General features: G+C 37.0%; 1 long non-coding RNA gene across 1 annotated transcript; it reads left to right on the forward strand.

Annotated features, from left to right (window-relative positions):
- The first annotated feature begins 5,304 nt into the window (after positions 1 to 5,304).
- Positions 5,305 to 24,037, forward strand: LOC121737182. Its single transcript, XR_006037106.1, has 3 exons — positions 5,305 to 5,355; positions 23,006 to 23,017; positions 24,025 to 24,037. It is a non-coding gene; the product is annotated as an uncharacterized LOC121737182 (long non-coding RNA).
- Positions 24,038 to 26,233: the final 2,196 nt, after the last annotated feature.

The raw sequence follows: 26,233 nt of genomic DNA on the forward strand, positions 1-26,233 counted from the left end.
AACACTAAAATGGCGATGGACAGGGCATATGTTAAGAGAAAGGCAAGAGAAATGGACCCGTATAATAACAGAGTGGTATCCAAGAGACGGTAAAAGAAGCAAAGGTGGACAAACGAAAAGATGGGAAGACGATTTAAAAAAGGTAGCTGGTACAGAATGGATCAGAGTTGCAAAGGACAGAGAAAAATGGAAATCTTTGGAGGAGGCCTATGTCGAAAGACACGCTGTTGCAAAAAAAAAAAAAAAAAGAAATCACCCGAACGCCGTTAAACTTAGAATAATTTAAGTATAATAAATGTTTAGTTAAAATGAGATTAAGTTATAGTAAAAAATAATGTTTTATAAGTTTACAGCAATAAAGGCTAATTTTATTTTATTTTTTATTATCCCATTAAGTATATTAAAAATAATGAATAGGTAAGTACCTAGTAGGTTTTAATTTATACTTGGTTTGTAAATTTAAATTATGGTTATTATCTATAATAGTACCTATTATTGCTGTTTATTTGTTTTGTACAAAAAGAGGGCGGTATTTGATTATAATACAAGTTCACAATAATAATAAATTTTTTCGTAAGTAGTAGGTTAACGCGCGCGCGTAAACAAACACGACGCGACGTTGCGTTCTGTGCTGTGATAGTCATAGTCAATCATGGTTGTCGTGATTGATGTAGATCGTTTTTTTTAAAAGAAGTGATTTTAAAAACTATTTTAAAGACAAAATAAAATGGCCTTGGCCGTCGACCCATTTTGTAATACAAAAAAAATGTTTTAATTGTGGTGCAACGACCAAGAATAATATCAATATTATTACAAATCATTTTGTTCTACCTATGAAACGAAAGAACATAAAATCGCTTTATAAATCTTCATTTTTCTGGTGCAGCATTTGTAAATATGCAATTTACGATCATTATCCTGACGTCGAGTGTCCTGTTTGTTGTTGAACTGTTTATATAGATACTTACCTGTCTAAAAGTATTTTGGATCGATTGTATTAACTACTATGTCCCTACCTACATACCTACATATATGATTTTCTTTGATAAGTACTTACCTATTGTATATTTTAAACAAAAGCCCATCAGTGACTGAGTTTAGACTGCGAATTGGGTTGGGACTAATGTATTTTTAAATATCTATACTTACTAATATTGAAGAGACGAAATATTCAATCGTTTGCTTATTACTATTTAACTTACGAGTTACGAGACTACTGAACCAATTTAAATAATTTTTTCGCTATTAGAAAGCCACGGTAATGAGAAGTGAAATAGCCCAAACAAGTGCATCGAAACTCAACGTCAAGTGGTTACCGGGTAATGGACTAGGCTGTACACTGTACAGTGTTCTGAGATTTTTTTTTAATCTTGACTTGGTGACTTTCTTCATTCATAAATCGACACCCTTGACAAGATTTATAGTAACTGTGATGGCATACTTATAATAATAATAATGTACTTTTATTCAGCTCGATAACATAAAAACCTTAATCTAGACAATTACAACATGCAAATTATTTTATTTTCAATGGTTTTTTATATTAGAATGTTAAGATCGCAACCGGCAGCTTAGCTAGGTTACAGTATAACCTGTGTTAAAGCCACCGGACCCTTTCCCAACTACTGATCGCATATCGCTGATTTTACATTTCAGGCAATTAAAATTAGATTACAAATCAAATCAATGTTTAAAATTAATCAAACTTGATACAATAAACAATACAAAAAACGATCGAAATGATCTACATCAATCACCACAACCATGATTGACTATGACTATCACAGCACAGAACGCAACGTCGCGTCGTGTTTGTTTACGCGCGCGCGTTAACCTACTACTTACGAAAAAAATTATTATTATTGTGAACTTGTATTATAATCAAATACCGTCCTCTTTTTGTACAAAACAAATAAACAGAAATAATAGGTACTATTATAGATAATAACCATAATTTAAATTTACAAACAAAGTATATATATTGTTGTGTAATTTTTGTGTAGTTGTGTAATTTTTTGAGATTTTGGACTGATTTATCTTATTTTTGATAGGTACGTTAATAATTTTTTAAGCGTTTTTATTTTTCTTTTTGACGCCTAAAGGGCCTTTTTTTGAGACTTTGTAGTTATAGGTATGTCTGATATGTGATTCTTCAGGTTAATATTTTTCTAAGCATTTTTGTTTTATTTTTTTAACGCCTAAACGGCTAATAACGAATTTCAATCTTGTAAATTTTATCAACTTGTTACGTGGGCAGAGCCACGATTGAAAACTAGTATTGCTTACATACACAAGTTAATTATAGTCAATGTCACAGTAAATTAGCCTCTCAACTGGTCGTTCTTAAAATTGTTAATTTCTTAAATTACTTTTATGTTCCTACTCGTATTTCGGTGTATTTGATTTGTCCGACACTTTGATTATTATGACTATGGGTTTATTATTGTACCTACTTGATTTTAAACAATAAAACTTAAAAATACCTACTACCGAAACAATTGTTTTATTTTGTGTTCATACTTAAGTTCAGAAGAAACACGCTCACATAAATAAAATGCTCCCACATCATATCTATCATAATCATAATTATCCTTAATATTTTTTAGTTAGCCTAGCGGACTTACCTAATTATAATTTAAAATTTAATTAATCTATGTAATATAGGGATAACTTGTTTTTAATGTCTGTTATGTACTCCAAGTTATAGAAATAAGTATTTCATTTTAATCGACTTCATAAAGAGGGATGATTCTCTATTCATACATACATATCGTCACTCCTGTCCCTCATTGGGGTAGACAGAGACCACATCACGCAATGAATTTATTGGGATCTATTATATAGGTACCTATGTATGTATCGATATAACATATAAGGTTAGTAGGAAGCAACAAACTCAACAGTTTATGGCGTACGTACAAAAATAATATACGGTACCGATATAATCTCAAATATAGTAAGGAGTCATTTAATTAGTAGAATGCATGGAATTAATATAGTACAATATACGGTTTCAATATATCCATACATTTAAATGGATGTAGGAAAAACGATTAAATGCATGGAACGAATACAAAAATATACAATGTGTCACATGATTTCCATCGAGAACGGAAGCAAAAAACCAGTGAGAATTATTTGAAATTGAATATCTAATTTTCGTACGTAAACAAAATTTCGCGTCGACAATAGAATTCACATGACAGCAATGTAACTATATTCGCACGAATAACAATTAAAAAGTCATTGGAAATGGTAGACGCCATAGGGTTCGACTTTGAAAAGACGCAACAAGTCTTCGGCGATTTAAATATATATATATATATATATATATATATATATATATATATATATATATATATATATATATATATATATATGTGGCGGTACCCACAATTCGCCTAACATTCCTGCATCGCGCTATCGAAGTTTCGGAGAACGGCAAGATATATACAACGTCTGAAATGACGTCATAGGGCTTCGGCCTGACCGAGCATGCTATCTCGCTCGGTCGGAAGATCTTCCTTTTTGGCCGCCACTAGCAACGTTAAATTGGTGACCACCGACAAGAACACGCATCCTTCTGGACATTAATCATCATCAACACTCCCCGCCCCTCCGCACCACGTCAGCAGACATCAAGCATAACCGGGTCGCCTCGACCATAAGCCGCGTTGGAGATCCGCGCCGGTCGAACCCGCGTCTGGCTTGAACGGGGCAGCCATAGGCTACAACGACCGGTCAACAAGCAGAGCACGGGGTCCCTCTCCTGGTCATTGCACGCGTAGCTTCGGCCCACACCTGACAACACAAGCGCATCGAAGAATACCACAGGTCTTCGGGGGGGAGTGATGTGGCGGTACCCACAATTCGCCTAACATTCCTGCATCGCGCTATCGAAGTTTCGGAGAACGGCAAGATATATACAACGTCTGAAATGACGTCATAGGGCTTCGGCCTAACCGAGCATGCTATCTCGCTCGGTCGGAAGATCTTCCTTTTCGGCCGCCACTATATATATATATATATATATATATATATATATATATATATATATATATATATATATATATATTGTGGCAGTGGGAATCAACTGTCAAAAATGTCCGGCACTGGAAGTTGAGATGAATGAAGATGATCTACATTCTACATTTAAACAATCCTTAATTGATTTAACCAAATCTAACATGACATTTACAATTCAACACACGTGGTAAAATTCTGCGCCGGGATTCCCAAATATCGGATATTTTTTTGCGAATCGGATTTATTTCATTTGAATAAATCTCGTTTTGCTAACATTTTATTTAGCCATTCGTTTTTACTAATTCTTTACCGGTTTTTTACATCAGCTAAATCATAAATGGAGCTTAAAATAGCTTTATTGAGTGCACCATTCAATAAAGGTTTGGTCTTTTTTTTAATAGTGTCCGAAATAAATGATTTAAATAATTATTAGTCATTTAAATAAGTATTTACATTTTTTTACTTTAATAAGTTAACAGCCACTTTACAGCATATGCTACTAAAAAAAGTGATTCCAGCATCTCGATTATTCACATTTACAAGACATTGATAGTAAAGCAACCTTATATTTCTAATTTGAGGGGTTGAGTTGGCTTGGACGGGAAGAAGGTAAAATAATTATAATCGGCGCAGCATTAACGTCACAATAATACTATGGCAACATTTTTGACGCGCAGGAGCGAGAACAGTGGAAGATCCTGGGGGAGGCCTATGCCCAGTAGTGGATCATTACCTATAATGTTCCACTGCTGGGCAAAGGCCTACCAAAAAAATGGCCGCATGCTGCGTATTTAGCCAATATTACCACACAAGACTGTTGCCGCCCAACCAAATGGCTAACACTCCAAAACGTAATAACATTTCTTTGTACGTTTTTGGAGTATTGAGCGGCCATTTATTGTTATGTATGGAGTTATCGTCAATGCACTTTAGGGTCATTTATTCAGACTGCAACGCAACGCGCATTTCTGATAGATTTGCAGAACAGTCTTAGGGTCAATTCAGACTGTAACGCGAAGCGCATTTCTGATAGATTTGCATAACGTCTCACACAATTTAAAACTGTCAAATCCATACAAATTTAGAAATGCATCTACGTTCGCGTTGCGGTCTGAATTTACCCTAAAAGAGTAAATGTTCAAAATATACGATTTTAGAAACCTTATAAGGAATCGATTGGTATGAACCACGCAGACCGCAGACGGTGGTTCACGATTCAGAATATTATATGCACTTGCCTGATTACTCTGAACACTGCAGAACCCTTAGCCAAGACAGTTTCTTTGTCGCTTCTTTATACAATCGCCGATCAAAATGTATGGGATTGACGTAACATTCAGAGTCGAATGTCGACTTTATTTTATCGAACGCTGCTAAACATGTCAAATACATACATTTTGACCGGCGATTCTTTAAAGAAGCGGTAATAAAAAGGTCTTGGCTAGAGGCTGTTAACTGTTTAAAGTAAAAATCTTCATGATCATTTTTAATCGACTTCCAAAAAGGAGGAGGTTATATGTTCGGCTGTGGAGTTTTTTTTTTTATTTTTTTTTATTCTTGTATTTAACGACTAGTTTTTCCTCAAGATATGTTATCCTCAATCTTCAGTTGCCTTGGAATTTTAGGAATTCGTCGTCATCAGCTCGCACACTGCTGAAATTTCAGGGATTTATCTAAATTTCTTAATTTATTTCTTATGTAATACTTTTTAAGTTTTTATTAAGTAGTAAAAGGACCTACAGGCGTGGCATGGTCATTGAAACGGTTTCTTTCTACGGAAGAATCGACATACTGACAGATTTTATGGACAAAATGGCGGATTTCCTAACTGTCACTTTCAATTCTATCCTTCCGTAGAAAGAAACCGTTTCTATGGTGACCATGCTATGCCTGCAGGATGTGTCTGATAATTTCGCAACTGTACCACCACATTTTCACATCCGTAATAACATTATAAATACAGATGTGTCTGTTACATCGTTACGCCCAAACTGCTAAACCGATTTTGCTGAAATTTGGCGTGGAGATACTTTGAATCCTGGAAAAGGACATAGGACTCTTTTTATCCCGGAAAAATGTACGGTTCCCGCGCGATAAACGAATTTTGGCGCAACGGAGTTGCGGGCGTCATCTAGTTTTAATATAAGTATTTGCATAATTTGTAGTAATATAATTAACTAGCTTTTGCCCGCGGCTTCGCTCGCGTGGAATTCGAAAATCGTGTACAATACGAATATTCTTGCAAATCTCCTTTAGAAACATGATTTTTTTCCAAGACCAAAAGTAGCCTATGTTACTCTCTATCCTTTCAACTAAGTCGATGCCAAAAATCAAGTCAATTGGTTGCTTCGTTAGGCTGCGAAGAAAAGACAAACAAACAAACAAATACACTTTCGCATTTATAATATTAGTATGGATAGCTGTTTCCCGTAGGCGTTACCATAGTATAGTAACGGAAATGGATAATTCTCTCCTTTTTATGGTCCCTCACTCAAATGGTAAAAAACAGAACCCGATTACAAAGATATAATATCAGCCTGTCCGTCTGTCCATATCCAGGCAAAGCCTCCCTCATATTAATCAAATGACACTCGAAATCTGTATGTTTCACATGTTTCACTGTTAATTAATAACTTAGTTTGTTTCTAAGGAATAAGAATTAACTCAACACTAACGACGCAACACCATTTTGCTTAGCAACATTACCAGGAGGGGGGGGGGGGGGTTTGGGGGGGCGCACCCCCCCAAGTATTGGCAGGGGCAAAGCCTCCCACATATTAATCAAACGACACGCAAAATCTGCATGTTTAGTTTTGGTTAGATTAATTTCACTTTTAATAAATAACTTACTTTGATTCTAAAGAAGGAGAAGTAAAACTCAACACTAACGACGCAACACCATTTTGCTTAGCAACATTACCAGGAGGGAAGGGTTTGGGGGGGGCGCAGCCCCCCCAAGTATGGGCAGGGGCAAAGCCTCCCGCATATTAATCAAACGACACGCAAAATCTGCATGTTTAGTTTTGGTTAGATTAATTTCACTTTTAATAAATAACTTACTTTGGTTCTAAAGAAGGAGAAGTAAAACTCAACACTAACGACACAACACCATTTTGCTTAGCAACATTACCAGGAGGGGGAGGGGGTTTGGGGGGCGACGCAACATGTTTTTGCTTGGCAACATTGGGGGGGGGGGGGGGGGATTGGGGCGGCGCAGATGCTAAGTTTGAATAAGGCATATATATCTGCAAAAACCGTATTCAAATCGGATCAGTAGTTTTCGTGTTAAAGAAAAAGGTTTTATACAAAATCTTGCCCCCTCTCTTGTCCCCTTAGAGGGGTGAGGGGAAAAATTTTATACACCAGATATTAAATTGGAAAATACAGTTTATAATATGATGTAAGTTTATTCAAGAAAAAGTTTGATACAAAATCTGTCCCCTCTTTGGTCCCCTTTGAGGGTTGGGGGGGAAAAATTTTATACACCAGATATGAAGTTGGAAGAAGACAAATATATCTGCGAAAACCATATTCAAATTGGATCAGTAGTTTTCATGTAAAAAAAAAAGTTTGATACAATATCTGATCCCCTCTTCGGCCCCCTTAAAGGGGTGGGGGAAAAATTTTATACACCAGATGTTAAATTGAAAAATACAGTTAATAATATGAAGTTAGTCCATTGAAGAAAATAGTTTGATACAAAATTTGACCCCCTCTTTGGTCCCCCTAGAGGGGTGAGGGGGGAAAAATTTATACACCAGATGTTAAGTTGGAAGAAGATAAATATATGTGCGAAAACCGTATTCAAATCGGATCAGTAGTTTTCGTGTTAAAGAAAAAAGTTTGGTACAAAATCTTACCCCCTCTTTTGACCCCTTGGAGAGGTGGGGGGAAAAATTTTTGTACACCAGATGTTAAGTTGGGAGAAGACAAATATATCTGCGAAAACCGCATTCAAATCGGATCAGTAGTTTTCGTGTGATGCTGGAACAAACATACAGACAGACAGACAGACAAAAAACTAACCACAGTTTTGGCTTCTATAGCGATGTAGTAACAGCCCCCACTTATTATTTTTTGGATATCTTTAATGTACAGAATTGTCATTTCTACAGTTTTATTATATGTAATAGATTGCAAAAATATGCGAATACAGGAGCCGCAAATTTTCATACGAGTTCGCGTGTTGAAATGACGCCGCGAGATTATCATGAGGTAATGTATGAATTAAATAAGGTATGAAGTGTCAGAACTGAGGTATGAGACATGACGCAAGAGGCATGAGAAGCCGTACATAATATTATGGTATCCAGCCTAAAATGTTGCCTGGGACATGAGACAAGAGATATGACTCATATATGGGACATGAAACATCAGGTATGAAGAGGTCAGAGGAGCTAGCCTTTATGGGACTAACTTTTGCCAACGTAAACGCTATTTTCCAGAATGAATGGCATCACTGTTCTATCTGTCATCTGGCCTCTACTGCGTTTCTTATATTATACTGGTGAGATAAAATTCAGCATCATTAATCTGCAGCCTTAGCTACTACCACGCTAAATTTTCATCACAATCCGTTCAGTTCTTTCGAAACAGAGCAACAATCCATCCATTCATTCCGTCCTACTGGGTTATTAGAGTAAAGAAAGAGAGATAGAGAGAGCGAGAGAGAGCTTTTGTGTATTGCGCACACACTTGGGTACTATAAAATTACTCCTGCGTAAGTGACCTAATTTTATTGAAACCGGCCACCGTCAACGAAACCGGTGCAGGAGTTATTATTATTCATTCATACACATTTATAACAACCGATACCATGACGCAGACAGGCATTGGACTTAAAGTCATGCATGGGGTGTATGGGGTAAATGGAGTACGGGGTATGGAGGAATGAGGATGGGAGATGGGGCTTAATCTGAAATTTCATTAAAACAACTGCGAGGCGTCGCAGCCGGCCGCATAATCGGCGGGTCGTGTATGTTAAAGGTTGGGGTTGCACAGGGATTACATTATTGATTTTATTGAAGTGAAAACTTATTAAGCGGTATTGTGCACTTTTATGAGGTGGTTAAAATTTTTAAACTGCTTTCAGTTCACGAGAAGATCGAAATTTTAAAAGATGTTGGATCATGAAGGTGAGTCGATTGTCGCGCCGGCGCGCTGCGTGGCGTGGGAGAGGATGTATGCTAATGCTGCATTGTTTTGAGGATGTATGTTAAATGTTAATGCTGCTTTGTATTTATTTTTGACGGTAACCTGCTTTACAGTTGGTGGATTAGTTCAGTATCCACCCCATTAGGGCCGGGACACATAAACATGATCGTGACATGACACATCGTTTCACGATGCGACGTCACGTCGTGGGAATCTACGACGAGCATCGTAAAAAACTACTAACTACGTCGCGACATCGTAACGTGCCACGATACACGGCACGACGTCGCGTCGTAGAAACTCACGATGCGTTCCTGTGTCAGTGGCACAGTTGTTATTTAAAATTCAAAGATGACGCGACGTCGTGCCGTGGCACGTTACGATGTCGCGACGTAGTTTTTTACGATGCTCGTCGTAGATTCCCACGACGCGACGTCGCATCGTGAAACGACGCCGCATCGTGGTACGACATGACGTCGTATCGTGTTTATGTGTCCCGGCCCTGGCTTCAGTCTCGAAATCAGCAGGCAGCAGGCCAGAAAGGGTGGTGGCGAAGCGGGAAGTCGCCGCGTCGCTGCTTTCGAGACCTTCCATAATATCAATCTATACATTGGAACGCACCATTCCCGGGCCGCCACCGCCACCGCCACCGCCCCGTTGCCCGCTTCCGATTTCGACACTTGTAGCGTGTAATTACTTGATAATATATTATCATAACAACTGCTCCCAAAATTTTGTTGGCTTACATCGATCTAGATTTAAAACTACTAAGGCGATTTTGATGAAATTTCACACGAATTTGGATTCTTTCTGTCTTACTCCATGAAGATAGCGATAGCGATATGAAGCGATTTGATAAAATTATAACTCGTTTGCGATCAAAGTGATTTTCGAAGTATGAGAATCGTAGTAATTCCTAACAAAATTCCCAGTGTGCCCCCACCCTACCGCCTGGCTTATTCCGCCCAGGTAGTTGAACAAGTAAATTGAATCGGAACTTCTTTAATACCCGACTGTCGTGTTATCAGCCCATACAGCGTTTAACTTGGTTTCACTTCGACAATAGTTCTCTTAACTTTTCATATTCACTTGTATGGGTACCTCGCGTACGTACGGGATGTCGAATCTTACTTGTATGGGTGTTAACCCTTTCCGATGAAAAAAGGGTGTCATAATTTATAATGTACTATCAGAGAAATTGATTCCTAGACAGACGGGGGACCTACGTAGTTAACTAACGCATAAATAAATACAACAAAAAGATATTATAATAAGAACTAAGTACCTACTTATAAAGAATACCCACATTTTTGCACAGTAATAATATACATTTTTCATACACTTTTTCCACTTTTATTAATTATATATACGTGGGAGAGCCATGCTTCGGCACGAATGGGTTCTCACAGAAAACCGGCGTGAAACAGCGCTTGCGCTGTGTTTCGTCGAGTGAGTTAGTTTACCGGAGGCCCAATCCCCTACCCTATTCCCTTTCCTACCCTCGCCTATTCCCTTCCCTTCCCATCCCTACCCTCCCCTATTACCCTATTCCCTCTTAAAAGGCCGGCAACGCACATGCAGCTCTTCTGATGCTGCGAGTGTCCATGGGCGACGGAAGTTGCTTTCCATCAGGTGACCCATTTGCTCGTTTGCCCCCTTACTTTATAAAAAAAAAAAATAATTAACAATAATTATGTTTCACACGACCGGTTTCGATAAAATCATCATCAGGTGTAGTGCAGGTAACTAACCACATTTTTTTGTTTTACCAAATGTTTTTAACATTATTATTCCTACAAAGACATAGAAAAACTGGGCCTGAAATATGTTTAAATTGTTAGATTTTTTATTTGATTCGTCGACTTAGCGCTTCCACGAGTTCGATGCAAATTCAATTTAAGAAGGGTTCGTATTCCTCTGTGGAACCGAAAAAAACTTAATTCCGTTTCCGTGTGTTTGTGTTCGAAAAACCTAATAAGTTTTATGAATACGTGATGTGTAACTAATTGTTTCATAGTGATGGAACTACAGAAATAAATCAAGATAGAACGGCTAAGCGGGTGGAATACGCGTGTTTCAATCTTGCACAAATGAGCAAGATTCGTTAAACGTTAATTCAGTCAGCGCGCACCTCTCGACTTTATTACACCGGAGCGGTTGTGCAAAAATGCCTCATTGTGCAGTGTCTAATTGTAAAAACAGAAGTACGAAAAGGAATCGGTCAAAAGCAGGCATTTCTTTCCCCGGGTAAGTTATTTGTTCTAACTAAAAGCAAAGCAAAAATTTACACGTTCGATTCCTTAGCAACACGCGCGCGTCACCGTTCTATCTTTATTTATTTCTATGGATGGAACCGTAAATTTTGCCTTTTGATAAGCAACAATATTCTTTACTGGTACTCAAAGAAGGAATTTAATATAAAAAATTCTCATGTCACAGTATTTGTGCGCGAAACCTCTCCAAAACGGCTCAACCGATTTTTTCAGTCAGCAAAATACAATTTAATAAGATGGAAAGACAGTGTCAATGAGTTGTCATTCCAGATGTTAAATATATATTATGTAAAGCCTACGAATAATAAAAACTAAGGAAAAGTAACTCCGTCAAAAAACATGCTCCACAATACTTGTCAAAAAAGTGTACCTTAGGTACACATTTCAATACATTTGTAATATTTAGGTGACCTTGAGCGGTACTAGTTAAACCGCGATTGACAATGAAGTGTCAGATATTGTCGATCGTGGTTTTATATGGAAAATGACAAGTTTTTGACAGGGAGTCAATGACCGCTAGGGACAAGTTAGCCCGAGTGGAGTAGAGTTGATATAAATGGGCAATTTTATACTGTACTGTTATAGGTGTAGATAGAGAGGGCGTGTCATTTTATGTTGGGCAAGCTCTACAATTTTATACGAATGATTACACTATTTTGTTTTTGATAGGTAACTAAACAAGGAACGAAGCTGCATTAAAGCAGCATTATAAATCAGAATAGGGGTATAGGTATTTGTGTTTCCCTATAGAACAGTGATATGGGTAACGAGGAATTTACTTTATATTTGGGCTTTGTCGAAGTATTTTTACTTAAACCCGTATGTATAATATTGCATACTACATGACGCCCGTAACTCCGTTGCGGCAAAATTAGTTTATCGCGTTGGAACCGTAGATTTTTCCGAGACAAAAAGTATTCATTGTCCTTTCCTGGGAATCAAAGTACCTCCATACCAAATTTCAGCAAAATCGGTTCAGCGGTTCGGACGTGAAGAGAATATAACAAACACATATACACTCTTTTTTATATAAGACGAGCTTTTGCCCGCGGCTTCGCTCGCGTTAAGAAGTATTATAGTAACCCCAAGGTGTTCAAATAGGAGATGAAAGTTTGTATATAATAATACTTCTTAACGCGAGCGAAGCCGCGGGCAAAAGCTCGTTATATATAAACTTTCATCCCCTATTTGAACCCCTTGGGGTTGGAATTAATGAAAATCCTTTCTTAGCGGATGCCTACGTCATAACATCTACCTGCATGCCAAATTTCAGCCCGATCCGTCCAGTGGTTTGGGCTGTGCGTTGATAGATCACTATGTCAATCAGTCAGTCAGTCACCTTTGAGTTTTATATATATAGATATTAGTACGTATATTTATACGTGGGAGAGCCATGCTTCAGCGCGAATGGGCCGGCTCGACCGGAGAAATACCACGTTCTCACAGAAAACCGGCGTGAAACAGCGCTTGCGCTGTGTTTCGCCGAGTGAGTGAGTTTACCGGAGGCCCAATCCCCTAACCTATTTCCTTCCCCTCCCTACCTTCCCCTATTCCCTTCCCTTCCCTCCCCTATTACTCCATTTCCCTCTTAAAAGGCCGGCAACGCACATGCAGCTCTGCTCAAGCGACGGAAGTTGCTTTCCATCAGGTGACCCGTTTGCTCGTTTGCCGCCTTATTTCATAAAAAAAAAACCTAATTTCAGCAAAATCGCCTCAGCGGTTCGGATGTGTATAACAAACAGATATACACTCTTTTTTATTTATGATATTAGTACGTATATTGTGTATACTCTGGAGGACGGTCGCATGTTAGGCGTGAATAATGAATCAAAATATTTAATAAGGTTGTGTGTAACCTTTATTTTATGTACAAATATATTATGTGTTTGTACTAACAGAGAAGTTGATTCATAGGCAGATAGCGGACCAACGTTTTTAACGCAACAAACATACTAGGTCAGCTTGTCCTTTTCTTGATTTTTTTAAAAGTTTTTTTGTACATTTGAAACTAAATTGATGAAAAAAATTTCATTGGAAGACAATTTGAGCTTATTTTGAATAGCTATTATACACAGCTAAAATCATTATTACCAAATGATTATTATATAAACCTCTGTGCCTCATCTCATGGTTTTCTCTATAGATTTTCTGATCCACATTATTTAGACAGCTTACCCTACAAGATGTACAAACAGATCACTTCATTTGCTATCACAAATCACGCCATCAAAGAAAGCCACAAGCTAGATATTTGAAATCCGGTTCCAACGGGAAAGATCCGCATTTTTCTCATCAAGATGAAAGCCGAGAATCTACAAACCTATGTGGTTTTGCGGGGACATACCCTAACAAACCAAAACGTTCCTTATATAAATATACAGAAAGTTGAAAATAGAAGTGCGAAAAAAAATTCAGTCACATCCGCAGATAAGCTGAAGTCAACTCAAGGGTTATAGAGATAAGATTGAAAATCAAATCGACGACACTTTGACTGTGTCATGTCGTGCCGTATGAATAAATTTAAAAATGTTCTAAATTCGAAGATATCGTGAAGAACAACCTCCGATTTTGGAAAAAGGTTGCTCTAATGACTTTTAAATCTTAACATCCGCGCTCAAAGAGATTTAATGATAACTTAACGGTAATTTAATGAAATTTTGACATAAATTTCATGCATTTTCTCAAAGATTCTTCATTACATTTAAGTTAAATACTTAATCACTAACTGCCGCAAAGCGCACTAGACCATAAAGTTAATAATATAGTATACTAGCTGTTGCCCGCGAATTCGTCCGCGTGGACTTCAGTTTAGAGCGCGCGATGTCAACAAACTTGGTGTCAAAAGCTTTTATAAAAAAAATCCCTGGTACCCCTTAAATCAAAACAGCTATGCAGTGTGCACATAATATTTCATTTTTTAAAATTAAACTTTATATATTATGCCAAATTTGAAAGCTTATTTAGCCCCCCAATTACACAACTTTACCCATAAACTATTTATCATTGATAGGTTTAAGGTTACGTCACTGCATATAAAGTACTGAGTTATTTAATAACGTCGAATAAAAACAACAATCGAAAAAAATCGAAACTTATTAGTAAGTTGATACCACGTCTTATAGAAAGATTTTTGAGCAAGCGTTAGCGTGATGTAAGAGACGCACGGCGCCATCTATTATTAACTTTTGGAACTAACTTAATTTGAACAAATTTACGCATTGTCACCCCCTTACAACCCTTTTTTTCAGTAAAAAAGTAGCCTATGTCCTTTCTTAGGCTTTAGACTATCTGTATACAAAATTTCATTACAATCGGTTCGGTAGTTTTGTCGTGAAAGCGAGACAGACAGACAGACACACAGACAGAGATACTTTCGCATTTATAATATTAGTATTTTCACCCCCTTACAACCCTTTTTTCCAGTAAAAAAGTAGCCTATGTCCTTTCTCAGGCTTTAGACTATCTGTATACAAAATTTCATTACAATCGGTTCGGTAGTTTTGGCGTGAAAGCGAGACAGACAGACAGACAGACAGAGATACTTTCGCATTTATAATATTAGTATAGATTAACTTTATGTACTAGCCATTTATCAATGATATTGATAAATGAAAGATGTTTATTTAATAATTTTCATCAAGGACCGCAACGCCAATATTGTCATTTTTGAAGTTTTGGATACGGTCAGAGGGCATGCGCCGCGGGCATGGCTCACGTTCGCTGTTGACTGCGCTATAACGCACGCCCTTGACGAACAGAAAAAGGCACAGTGTGGGCAAAGCTTATAAGTACTCGTTTGTCATTAATTTGGCGTTAGTTTCTATCAATTGTAATTAACTTCCTCACGGCGACTAGTGACAAAGCACTCTCAGACCATACACGGTGACTGCACATAGATCTCTCGCGCTCGTGGCCAATTTAACTATTGAATAGTATTCGTTAAAAGTTAGTATATTGTTAACACGACTTTAACTTGTTAGGTTTGTCGCTCGTGATTTCGGCGCTAGAGTGGGTATGTGTTGGTAGATACACACATGTCACGATATATTGATAAATAACTAGAGACAATTAACACCACGTCCATCTGGCCTCAAGGTAAATACCTGACCTAATTAAGAACGTCTTTTGCAATAGGGAAGATGCGATATTTTTATTTTTGTGTTTATTTTAAATAACTCCATGTAGAATAGACCACAAGTATGTTAAAAAATTAAAACACTGGAATTTACTGCAAAAATGCGGTTTAAAATTGTCAGTTTAAATTTTGGCGCCAAAACGGATCTAAAGTCTGTATGACGTCACTACTAAAAAATAAAAAATAAATAAAAAATGTTTTATTTCTGAGTAAATTTGAATCAAATTTTTTCAGAATGTCTACCTGATGCCTACCACCGGTTCGGGAACTACCCCGGCGAGAAGAACCGGCGTAAGAAACTCGCACGGGTTCCACTTTTTACCAAAAAAGTGAGAGAAAAATTATTCTTTTAAAATAAAGTTTACAATTTTGTAACTTAATATTATATACAATGTCAACATACATAATTGTAAGTCATAATATAATAATGTAGAAGTAGCCTTGCAAGAAGCCATCCTACTCCCAAGATGTGCCATCTTCTATGAAATCATTGACCTTATAATAAGCTTTGGCACACAAACGCTCTTTGACTACTTTTTTAAATTTATTAATGGAAAGATTTTGAACGTTTTCTGGGATTTTATTGTAAAGGCGTATACATTGACCTTTAAAAGATTTACTGACTTTACTAAGTCTGATCACTGGCATGTCCAGCTTGTGCTTATTTCTAGTATTTCTACAGTGAATGTCACTTTTAACTTTAAATTTATTTATATTTTTTCTAACATATATTACATTATCCAAAATGTATTGAGAAGCAACAGTTAGAATACCAATTTCTTTTAATTTATCTCTCAGAGATTCTAAAGCAGACATTTTATAAATAGAACGTATGGCTCGCTTCTGCAGCACAAATATTGTATTAATGTCGGCAGCGTTTCCCCATAAAAGGATTCCATATGACATCCTACTATGAAAATAACTAAAATATACTAATCGTGCCGCGTCTTCGTCAGAAATTTCTCTAATTTTTCTGACTGCATATGCTGCAGAACTGAGCCTACCTGCTAGATTAGCAATGTGAGGACCCCACTGTAATTTACTATCAAACTGTTTGACAATTATTGACAGTGGCCCCAGCCCCCACCTGTTCGTACCTCTCAAAAAGTTGTTATGCTCCGCGTTCCATTTAGCGTTAAAAAAGATAAAAACGGTCAAAATAGGAGGCATTTTGAAATCCATTCGGTTTCAAGTTACTTTTAATTCCAATTTTTTGTAAAATAACAATATTTTATAAAATATTAACCTTTCAGTGGCCCTTCTTTTATATTTTTTTAACATTTTAATAGCAAACTTTTCATAAACAATATATTTGCATGTTCCCTAATCCCTATTCTTTAATTTAACGAGTTTTGTAATTTTTAAATTTAAGTTAAATATGCCAACAAGAGCTAATGCTAGAATCAAAATATATTATACTACCCTTAGTATTATACAGATGATACGACCCCTGTTATAGAGCTACAGACTTCTACAGCTGTCGACAATAATTATTGTAGAAATACTACGACAAGTTACTTAACTAGTCTGTATAGACTAGTTAAGTACGAAAATTGTAGACCTTCTACGACAACCGTAACGCTGCTACGACAGCCGTAGACCTGCTATGACAGCTGTAGAGCTGCTACGGCAGCTGTAGAGTTGCTATGGCAGCCGTAGAGCTGCTACGGCAGCTGTAGAGCTGCTACGACAGCCGTAGACCTGCTATGACAGCTGTAGAGCTGCTACGGCAGCTGTAGAGTTGCTATGGCAGCCGTAGAGCTGCTACGGCAGCTGTAGAGCTGCTACGACAGCCGTAGAGTACGTCAACAGCTGTAGACCTGCTATGACAGCCGTAGACCTGCTACGACAGCTGTAGAGCTGCTACAGTAGCTGTAGAGCTGCTACGGCAGCTGTAGAGCTGCTACGACAGCCGTAGAGTTGATACGTCAACAGCCGTAGACCTGCTACGACAGCTGTAGAGCTGCTACAGCAGCTGTAGACCTGCTACAGCAGCTGTAGAGCTGCTACAACAGCTGTAGAGCTGCTACGTCAGCTGTAGACCTGCTACGGCAGCTGTAGAGCTGCTACTACAGCTGCTATAGAGCTTCTACGACAAATTACAGACTGATGTTATTCGGAACGTGCACGTCAGTAGTGACATATTTCAAACGAAGTCTTAGGGGCATGTGTCAAAAAATAAACAACAAGAGTTTGTTTATTTTGTAAATATTATAGCAAATAAAATATATTAAGAACAATAATTAATTGTATTTGGGTTAGATTTAGTTAAAAACTACTTGGGGAAAATGAATATAATCATAAAAAACTGGTTTTGAAAGTAATGGGTAAATGAATAAAACACTCAATAAGTTTCAAGGCCCAATCTATGCTTAAAGGAAATAAATTGGTGTTAGCAGGACATATAAGGGATGTAGAAGAGCAAAGAACTAATGGCAATGTTATTTTATACGAGCCAATATAATTCGTTGAACATCGGTGACTTTAGCACCCTATAAAACAAGTTCAAACGTAAGTAATGAACCAACCAAAAACGTAACTAAGCATTTAGATAAAGGTAGTCTAAACATTTTTATTCATTATTACAGATAGATAATAATCATCGGTTGTTGCTGGAGTAAAATGCAGCTGCGTTTATAACCAGAGCGGCAAGTGCAAACATATTGCTGCTTTAATCAGTAGTAAAAATACATGCAATACTTTATACTTGAAAAAAATAAATGTAATGTTTTTAAAAATCTTGTTTTTATTTATTTTTTACAATATTAATACTCTGCAAGAAAATCGGAGTCTGTAAATTTACTAAAACACTGATACTTTGGATTTAAATAAAATAGGTATTCTATGAAACTATCACTGCAAGTTTTGTCGTCGGGTTTTTGAGAACATGGTGGTCCATCAGTCATCAACACTAAAACGATAGTTAGGTACTCAATTAATATCTTTATAAAATTACTTACTACAACATAAATAAAATTGACTTGACTGATAATGCAATTTTAGGTTATATCGAATCACATACTTTTTCATTTTTACAGCAGCTATCTGATCTAATTTCCTAGTGAATTTAGGAAAAACATTGAATTCGTATACTGACTACCTATTTTTGCTGTTATTTTTGCAGTCTACGATACAAAAACAAGATTGACAAGTTTGTTTGACTACTAACTGAGCCCCTTTGGTTGCATATTTTTGCCACGGCAAGCGCGGCAATCGCTTTCTTTATCCCCTCCACCCACTTCGCACGCTCCGAATAATATAAAAAATATAATAGAAATACGTTAGCACTATATCCCGTTGCTATGTAAACTGACCCAGTTTACACAGCAACGGGATGAAGCGTGTTTTAAAGCTTTTTTATATGAATAAACTTTATTTACTACACAAGATAAACATTGAATTATTGACAAACTTGCGTTGTTGTGTTGCCTGTTCCAATTTTGAATGGCTCATTTGAAATGCATCGTAACGCGTCGTCACGTTGCAATGTATTTGAAATTCAGAGAATTTAAAACATTTACTTCGACTCTGCACTGACCCTTTACGTAAATATTTGATAAAAATGCCGCTCCACCTGAAGTTATTACATTTATCGTCCATTTTGTGTATTCATGACAATTAAATTTATTTTTTGCTCTCACGTGTTGTTTTCATAAATGTAAACACGACTTTTGCTGGGAAATAAAAAAATATTGTAATATTCATTGACATAGGAGTTTAAGCTTTTATTATAGTTATAGTCTTGTAAGTGTTGGACCTCATCTGGCAGCACGGAATCGCCTTTTTCCGTCGCCCTTTCTCTTTCTGTCGCTTAGAACTGCCATTTGATAGACCGAGACAGAACGCATAATGTGATAGCACGCGGTTGAATCCTCAAGGCGATCGGCATCACAGACAAAATGCAATGGTCGGCAGGGAGACTCCGGAACGCTGAAGCGCGCGAGAGCATGCTAACGCATCCTTTCACCCCCGATTACTTGCTGCGATCGCCTTTTTTGTCTGCGCAATGCAACAGCGCGCGTTCTCATGCAGCAGCATACTTCAGCACGTGGTAGCACAGGCGGAACAAATGCGATTCCGTGCTGCCAGATGAGGTCCAACCCTAATGAGACACGGTGCTTTAAAAATTGTATTAAAAAATCTAAAACAAATACTGCACTGTGGAATGTGTAACAGACAATAAAGATGTACAATTTCTGCTTGTCCATCATACCACTTCTCTGACGAGACAGACAAGAACAAAACATTCCTCTACAGCAGAGTATGCTTCTCAGAAAGGTGGTTATTGTATAATGTTGAAAAATGGAAATATATCAATCAAAATATAGATATTTCAAAATTCACCTCCCAATGTTGATGGGTCGAAACGAACGAAGTCACGCGCAAAAACTACGTTTTTAAAAGTATTCAGTACTTAGTACTTACACATAATAAAATAATAATAATAAAACTTGAGAGGTGTCAAGGGACACCCGGATAAAAAAAAGTTATAAAATAATGAATAGTTGACGCACCACACCCAGCTAAAAAAATTCAAATTTCCCGTCATAGAGGAATGGTAGAATTTTAAATTTCCCGTTAGTCGACGTCATCGCCACATCAACGCCCTACTTCGTAGGTACAAAAAAAGTGTCGTTACAACTTTTTCCGTCTAGCCCCCTTTCGCAACGCGCGATAATTAACTTCGTTCCAATATATTGCAATGTATTACCTTTACGTCTTTTCAAACTTTATACTCAGAATCAGGCTCTTATAAGCATTTTAACCCTAAACTGGGCTAAAAATACTCCCTAGGCTAATAATAATCAAATTACAGCGTGAATGTTATACTACGAGTAGATGTGAAACTGGGGGTTAAATTGAGTTATTGATCAAAGACGAGTCCAATCTTGAGTGAAACTAGACCGGGACGAAATTATATTAACACTACACTAATATTTGCTTAAATTGTTCCTGCGTCTTGATTTGAGGGTGCAAATGGAGTTATAGGACAGAATATGCATGTGATATTCATTTTAAGGTTATATTTTCTCACCGTATCAATTCAACCCGTATGTATGTAATATTTCCAGAACTGCCCAGTTTTCGTATCTGTCAGTCTAGTGTCTGAACAAAATATGTGCCCGACAGGATACGAACACAGCCGAAGTTCAAATTAAGAACATAAACTACGTATTGCACTAGTACTAAGTCCTCATGCTTCGTGGATCATCGGTTTTGTTCGGCTATTTCCGTATCCATTCGGCCTGCCCTGCCTGCCCTGCCCCGGGGCAGTTTAAAACGCTATAAATTATTAAATTTTTAGATTTACAATTGGAACATATACTACGGCCGGTATGTCTATCAATCAAATATATTATGTATTTTCTTCTGTAGTAAGTGAACATCGCATCTTTACGTTGCAATGTGATCTGACCCTTAACGGATCGTTAGATCCGCAGCTATCCTTTACCTTACTTCATTACTAGTATTATAAAAGCGACTCTTCTGATGCTGCGAGTGTCCATGGGCGACGGGAGTTGCTTTCCATCAGGTGACCCGTTTGCTCGTTTGCCTCTTGAACTTATTACGGTAACATTTTTTTTTTTATGAAATGAACATATTTCATAAAAAAAAATGTTACCGTGAAAAGGTAACATTTTTTTTTATGAAATAAGTTCATAAAAAAAAATGTTACCTTTTCACGCTTAAATAGCTAAACAAAGCTTGATGATGATTAAAGATTTGGAACAACCGCATGGGATAGGTTTTGTTCTGAAAAATGTTCCGCCAATATCTATAGTAATCTGAAAATCTGTGTCGGTCTATCATACGCAAAAGAACGTAATAAAAATTGTGTGTAAATAATAAATGTCTCATGCAGCGGTGGTGTAAATATTTGTTAAACTACAATGCTCTTTTTGCGCTACAGATGTTACAATATGCGGTTTATTTTATTTAGTGTCTGAATACCGATGTTTTTTCTACTCCTCCTGCGATCTCCTACTCCTCCTATCTTCTTCTTATTAATTTCGTTGCGGTCCCAAGGCAGATTTAGCTTGTCCCTCGGGCATCCCTGAGATCATATAAAAGGGTTTTGGTTGGATACCGCTGTTGATCCTGGCGACACAGGAGTAATGGTTGCAGTGGTGACCCATTTCCCCTTTAAAAAAAAGAATGTGTTTTCTGTACTGCGCCACGCTATAAAGTAAATGAGCCTGTAGCCAAGACGTTTTCTTTCTTTATTAATTCGGATTCTAGACGAGTAGAACGTCAACGTCATATTAATGAACGCTTATGTCAATTCCATACATTTTGATCGGTGATTCTATAAAGAAGCGATAAAGAAAAGGTCTTGGCTAAAGGGCCTATTGTGTGTTGTCGTATAGGTAATTTATTGTTGTATTACATACCTCCTTAATTGTTGCGCCAAAATTTCTGGATAAAATGCGTATCTTCATACCGGTACATAGTGATAGTCCAGTCGGTACCAGTATAATTGATTGTACTGTCGATGTCGGTTCTTGGTGGAAATTCATTTTAAACACAAATAAAACACAATATTACGTGCACTTTATCCACTATATTCATTAATTACTATATATACAGTGTGTAACAAAAATAAGTGATAATACTTAAGGGTGTGTACATGTTCCTTGTAGAGAGTTCACTGTGAAAGTAGCAGCGCTGAAAGACCAAAATTTTTTTTCACTTTTGTATGGGCAAGGGCCCGAGCGTCACGAGTTTTCCAAAACAAAAGTGAAAAAAAATTTTGGTCTTTCAGCGCTGCTACTTTCACAGTGAACTCACTACAAGGAACACGTACACACCCTAAAGTATTATCACTTATTTTTGTTACACCCTGTATATATATATATATATATATATATATATATATATATATATATATATATATATATATATATATATATATATATATATATATATATATATATATATATATATATATATACACAGTACAATCAATTATATATAAAACGAGCTTTTGCCCGCGGCTTCACTCGCGTTAAGAAGTATTATTATACACAAACTTTCATCCCCTATTTGAACCCCATGGGGTTGGAATTTATCAAAATCCTTTCTTAGCGGATGCCTACGTTATAACATCTACCTGCATGCAAAATTTCAGCACGATCCGTCCAGTGGTTTGGGCTGTGCGTTGATAGATCACTATGTCAATCAGTCAGTCACCTTTGAGTTTTATATATACAGATATATAATCATAGAAATATGAGACCTTCGGTGTAATCTAGTTTTAGACTTTAGTACAAATTCTAACATAATCCCTGGAGTTTAGGATGATTACATAATAGCTAACTTGGAATATCAGGTAATTCGATATTCGGTCATACGACCTTGGACCCAATTCTCGTGTGTATGTAATCGACATTCGAATTCTAAAAATCTGACCCCTGAGAATTTTTATGGCGTATTGCAATCATTTGCAGATATTTTAGGCTAATGATTTTGAAAAGGTTCTAACAACTATTGCAAAGCTGATTTGAAAATGTATGTTAAACTTAGGTTTTTTGTGAGATGGGACATGATTTTTTTTATTACGTCACGTTTGTTTTTGAGAGACGGGGTGGGGTGTCTATCCCTATTGCGCCACGCCAGTGGTTTATTCTTACTCCATCATACGAATTATTATCCATCGTTATAGAATCGCCGATCAAAATGTATGGAATTGACATAAGACGAGTCGAACCTCAACGTCATATTAACGAACGCTTATGTCAATTCCATACATTTTCATCGGCGATTCTATAACGAAGCGAAAACGAAAAGGTTTTATAGCTCACCCCCCTGGTATAATTTTACAAAGCACGGCTCGAAAAAAGTGTTCACTTCAAAAATGCATTAGTGCATCACTAGAGCTATTTTGTTTAGCCATTCCAGCCCGTGTAAATAACCCTAGATATTCTCTATTCTGTTTATACTGTGCGTTTCTTTCAGGTGATAAAAAATTAAGTAAAAAAAAATACGAAAGTGCGCTCTTAAAATATAAAAGTTTGACTTTTGAAAGTTTGAGTTATCATGCAAAAACCGTTCATTTTTCAGGATAAAAAGTATTACTATAATATGTCCTTTCTGGGCATTAAAGTATCTCCATACCGAACATAAAATGGATTCAGCGGTTTTGGCGTTAAAGGCCTAACAGACACACTTTCGCATTTATAATAAAAACAATATTAATAGATACCTGTGGTGAACACACTAAAAATATGTATCAAATATATTTCATATTGTTTTTTGCTTGGTTTGCTCGTTTCTTTTTAAATTCGCTCGCAGTCGCACATAAATTATACAAATTATACTAACAATATACAATTTTTTACAAATAAAAATATATTTTCTAACTCTGCAAAACGAATTGCGCAAAAAACGTTTCGTAGCTTAGAAAGGAACTTTTCCTACACAACTTTATACATAGAGAAGTTCATATTATTTGTTCAGTACGGCAACAACAAGTAATATATTTTTACTTTATTGTATTAAGCCGCTTTCATATAAGACTGGATTTAGTTTAAAACTCGAAATACGTGGTTATTTCAACATTTCTATCTGTATTTTTGTAAATTTAAAACTTCATATCTTTTATTGTTAGCTTTTCTTTCACAAAATACAAAAAAGAGGCGAAATAGAAATTTATATTCAGCATCTTCTTTATATTTTGTGATTATTATGAGACAGTAAACTATATTATATTCTCGTCAATATTTATTAGAACATAATATTATATTAAAATTCATCTGATTTTCACGCAATCGCAAAAAAAAATGCAACAGTATTCGTCTATCTTACTAATATCATGCTCACTTATGGAACCTTGAATATTGAAAATGATTGAAAAAATACATGGTTCCACCACAATGTCTAATTTCTGCACAAACAAGCCTGTTTTTACGTATTTTTTCAAGACAGAAAACATCAATACTTATACTTTTTCATTTATTAGATGTTAAAAACCTTTAAAAAAAACCTATTTATCCATTCTAAGAGAAGCATCGTCTCCCGCCAGTTTAACGTGAAAACCTACAAATAAAAAGTTAACGTGCAAATAAAAATAATATACCGTGTTGATATAATGATAATCTCCCTTTGAGTACAGTTTATTTTTTCCGTGTACGTGCTGTGTTTGTTTAAAATGCGACTTGTTAAAAAGGGAATTTAAAATTAGACAATTTTCGCTTCGGTGCTTGTTCACATTCCTACAGTAGTAGATTCAAGTACCACCACCACTGTAACTATTAAAAATTATCTGTATTCAGATTTTATATTTAAACTTTCTATTCAGTCCAACAACTGGTAGCCAAAGCCTACTACGACATTAAATAAAACACTAGTAGTATTTAGATGCTAGAATTACTGCATCTATATTATTAAGTTACTAGATTTGTAGACCCTGAGCTGACTGACAATACATAAATTTATACGTGGGAGAGCCATGCGTTGGCACGAATGGGCCTGCTCGACCGGAGAAATACCACGTTCTCTCAGAAAACCGGCGTGAAACAGCGCTTGCGCTGTGTTTCGCCGAGTGAGTGAGTTTACCGGAGGCCCAATCCCCTACCCTATTCCCTTCCCTTCCCTTCCCATCCCATCCCTACCCTCTTAAAAGTTTACCCTATTCCCTCTTAAAAGGCCGGCAACGCACCTGTAACTCTTCTGATGCTGCGAGTGTCCATGGGCGACGGAAGATGCTTCCCATCAAGTGACCCGTTTGCTCGTTTGCCCCCTTATTTCATAAAAAAAGGCCCAAAACGCTAAGACATTTTCCTGTCCATAAAACTATATTGCCCTTGGATAGATGCCCATAACGCCTCCGTGGTCAGTGGTTTAGAGCGTGGCTCTTGATTCGGAAGTCATGGGTTCGATTCCCGCGTTGGAAATGTTATTTCCAAATTTGGTTTAGACAATGCAGGCATGGCAAGGTAATGATCACCCGATTGTCTGACAAGTAAGATGATCTAGGCGCGGATGGGCTTGTAAAAATCGTTCCTGCGCCTGATCTCTCGCCAGTCGTGTCGGCCGTTCATCCCACTGGGTTATGGGAGCAAAGGAATAGAGAGTGCTCTTGTGTACTGCGCACACACTTGGGCACTATAAAATTACTAATGCGTAACTGGCTTGGTTTCAATGAAACCGGCCACCGTCACCGAAACCGATGTGGGAGAGTTGTTATAAGGGACCAAAGTGCTGCTTAAAGTTTACTCATCTTTAGCTGTAACTGCCCCGTGTTATCATCTTTCAATCCACTCCAGCTTCAAGTAACTGGCACCTACAGTATTAATGTAAACAGTCTATAAAGCAAATAATATTTTACAGTAGCTAGGCAAGCAGCGTAGCAAACAAAAACTTTACGAGCTAAACAAGTACCTGTTTAATATTATGTTTTTAGCATGTAAGTTGTATACCACAGAGTACATATACTACAATATGTTACGTGGGAGAGCCATGCTTCTGCATGTATGGGCCGGCTCGACCGGAGAAATACCACGGGCTTACAGAAAACCGGCGTGAAACAGTGCTTGCGCTGTATTTCGCCGAGTGAGTAAGTTTACCGGAGGCCCAACCCTACCCTTTTCCCTTCCCTACCCTCCCCTACCCCATTCCTTCTTAAAAGGCCGGCAATGCACCTGCA

The sequence above is a fragment of the Aricia agestis genome, chromosome 20 (genome assembly GCF_905147365.1).
Source record: "Aricia agestis chromosome 20, ilAriAges1.1, whole genome shotgun sequence".
In the NCBI taxonomy this organism is placed as follows: domain Eukaryota; kingdom Metazoa; phylum Arthropoda; class Insecta; order Lepidoptera; family Lycaenidae; genus Aricia; species Aricia agestis.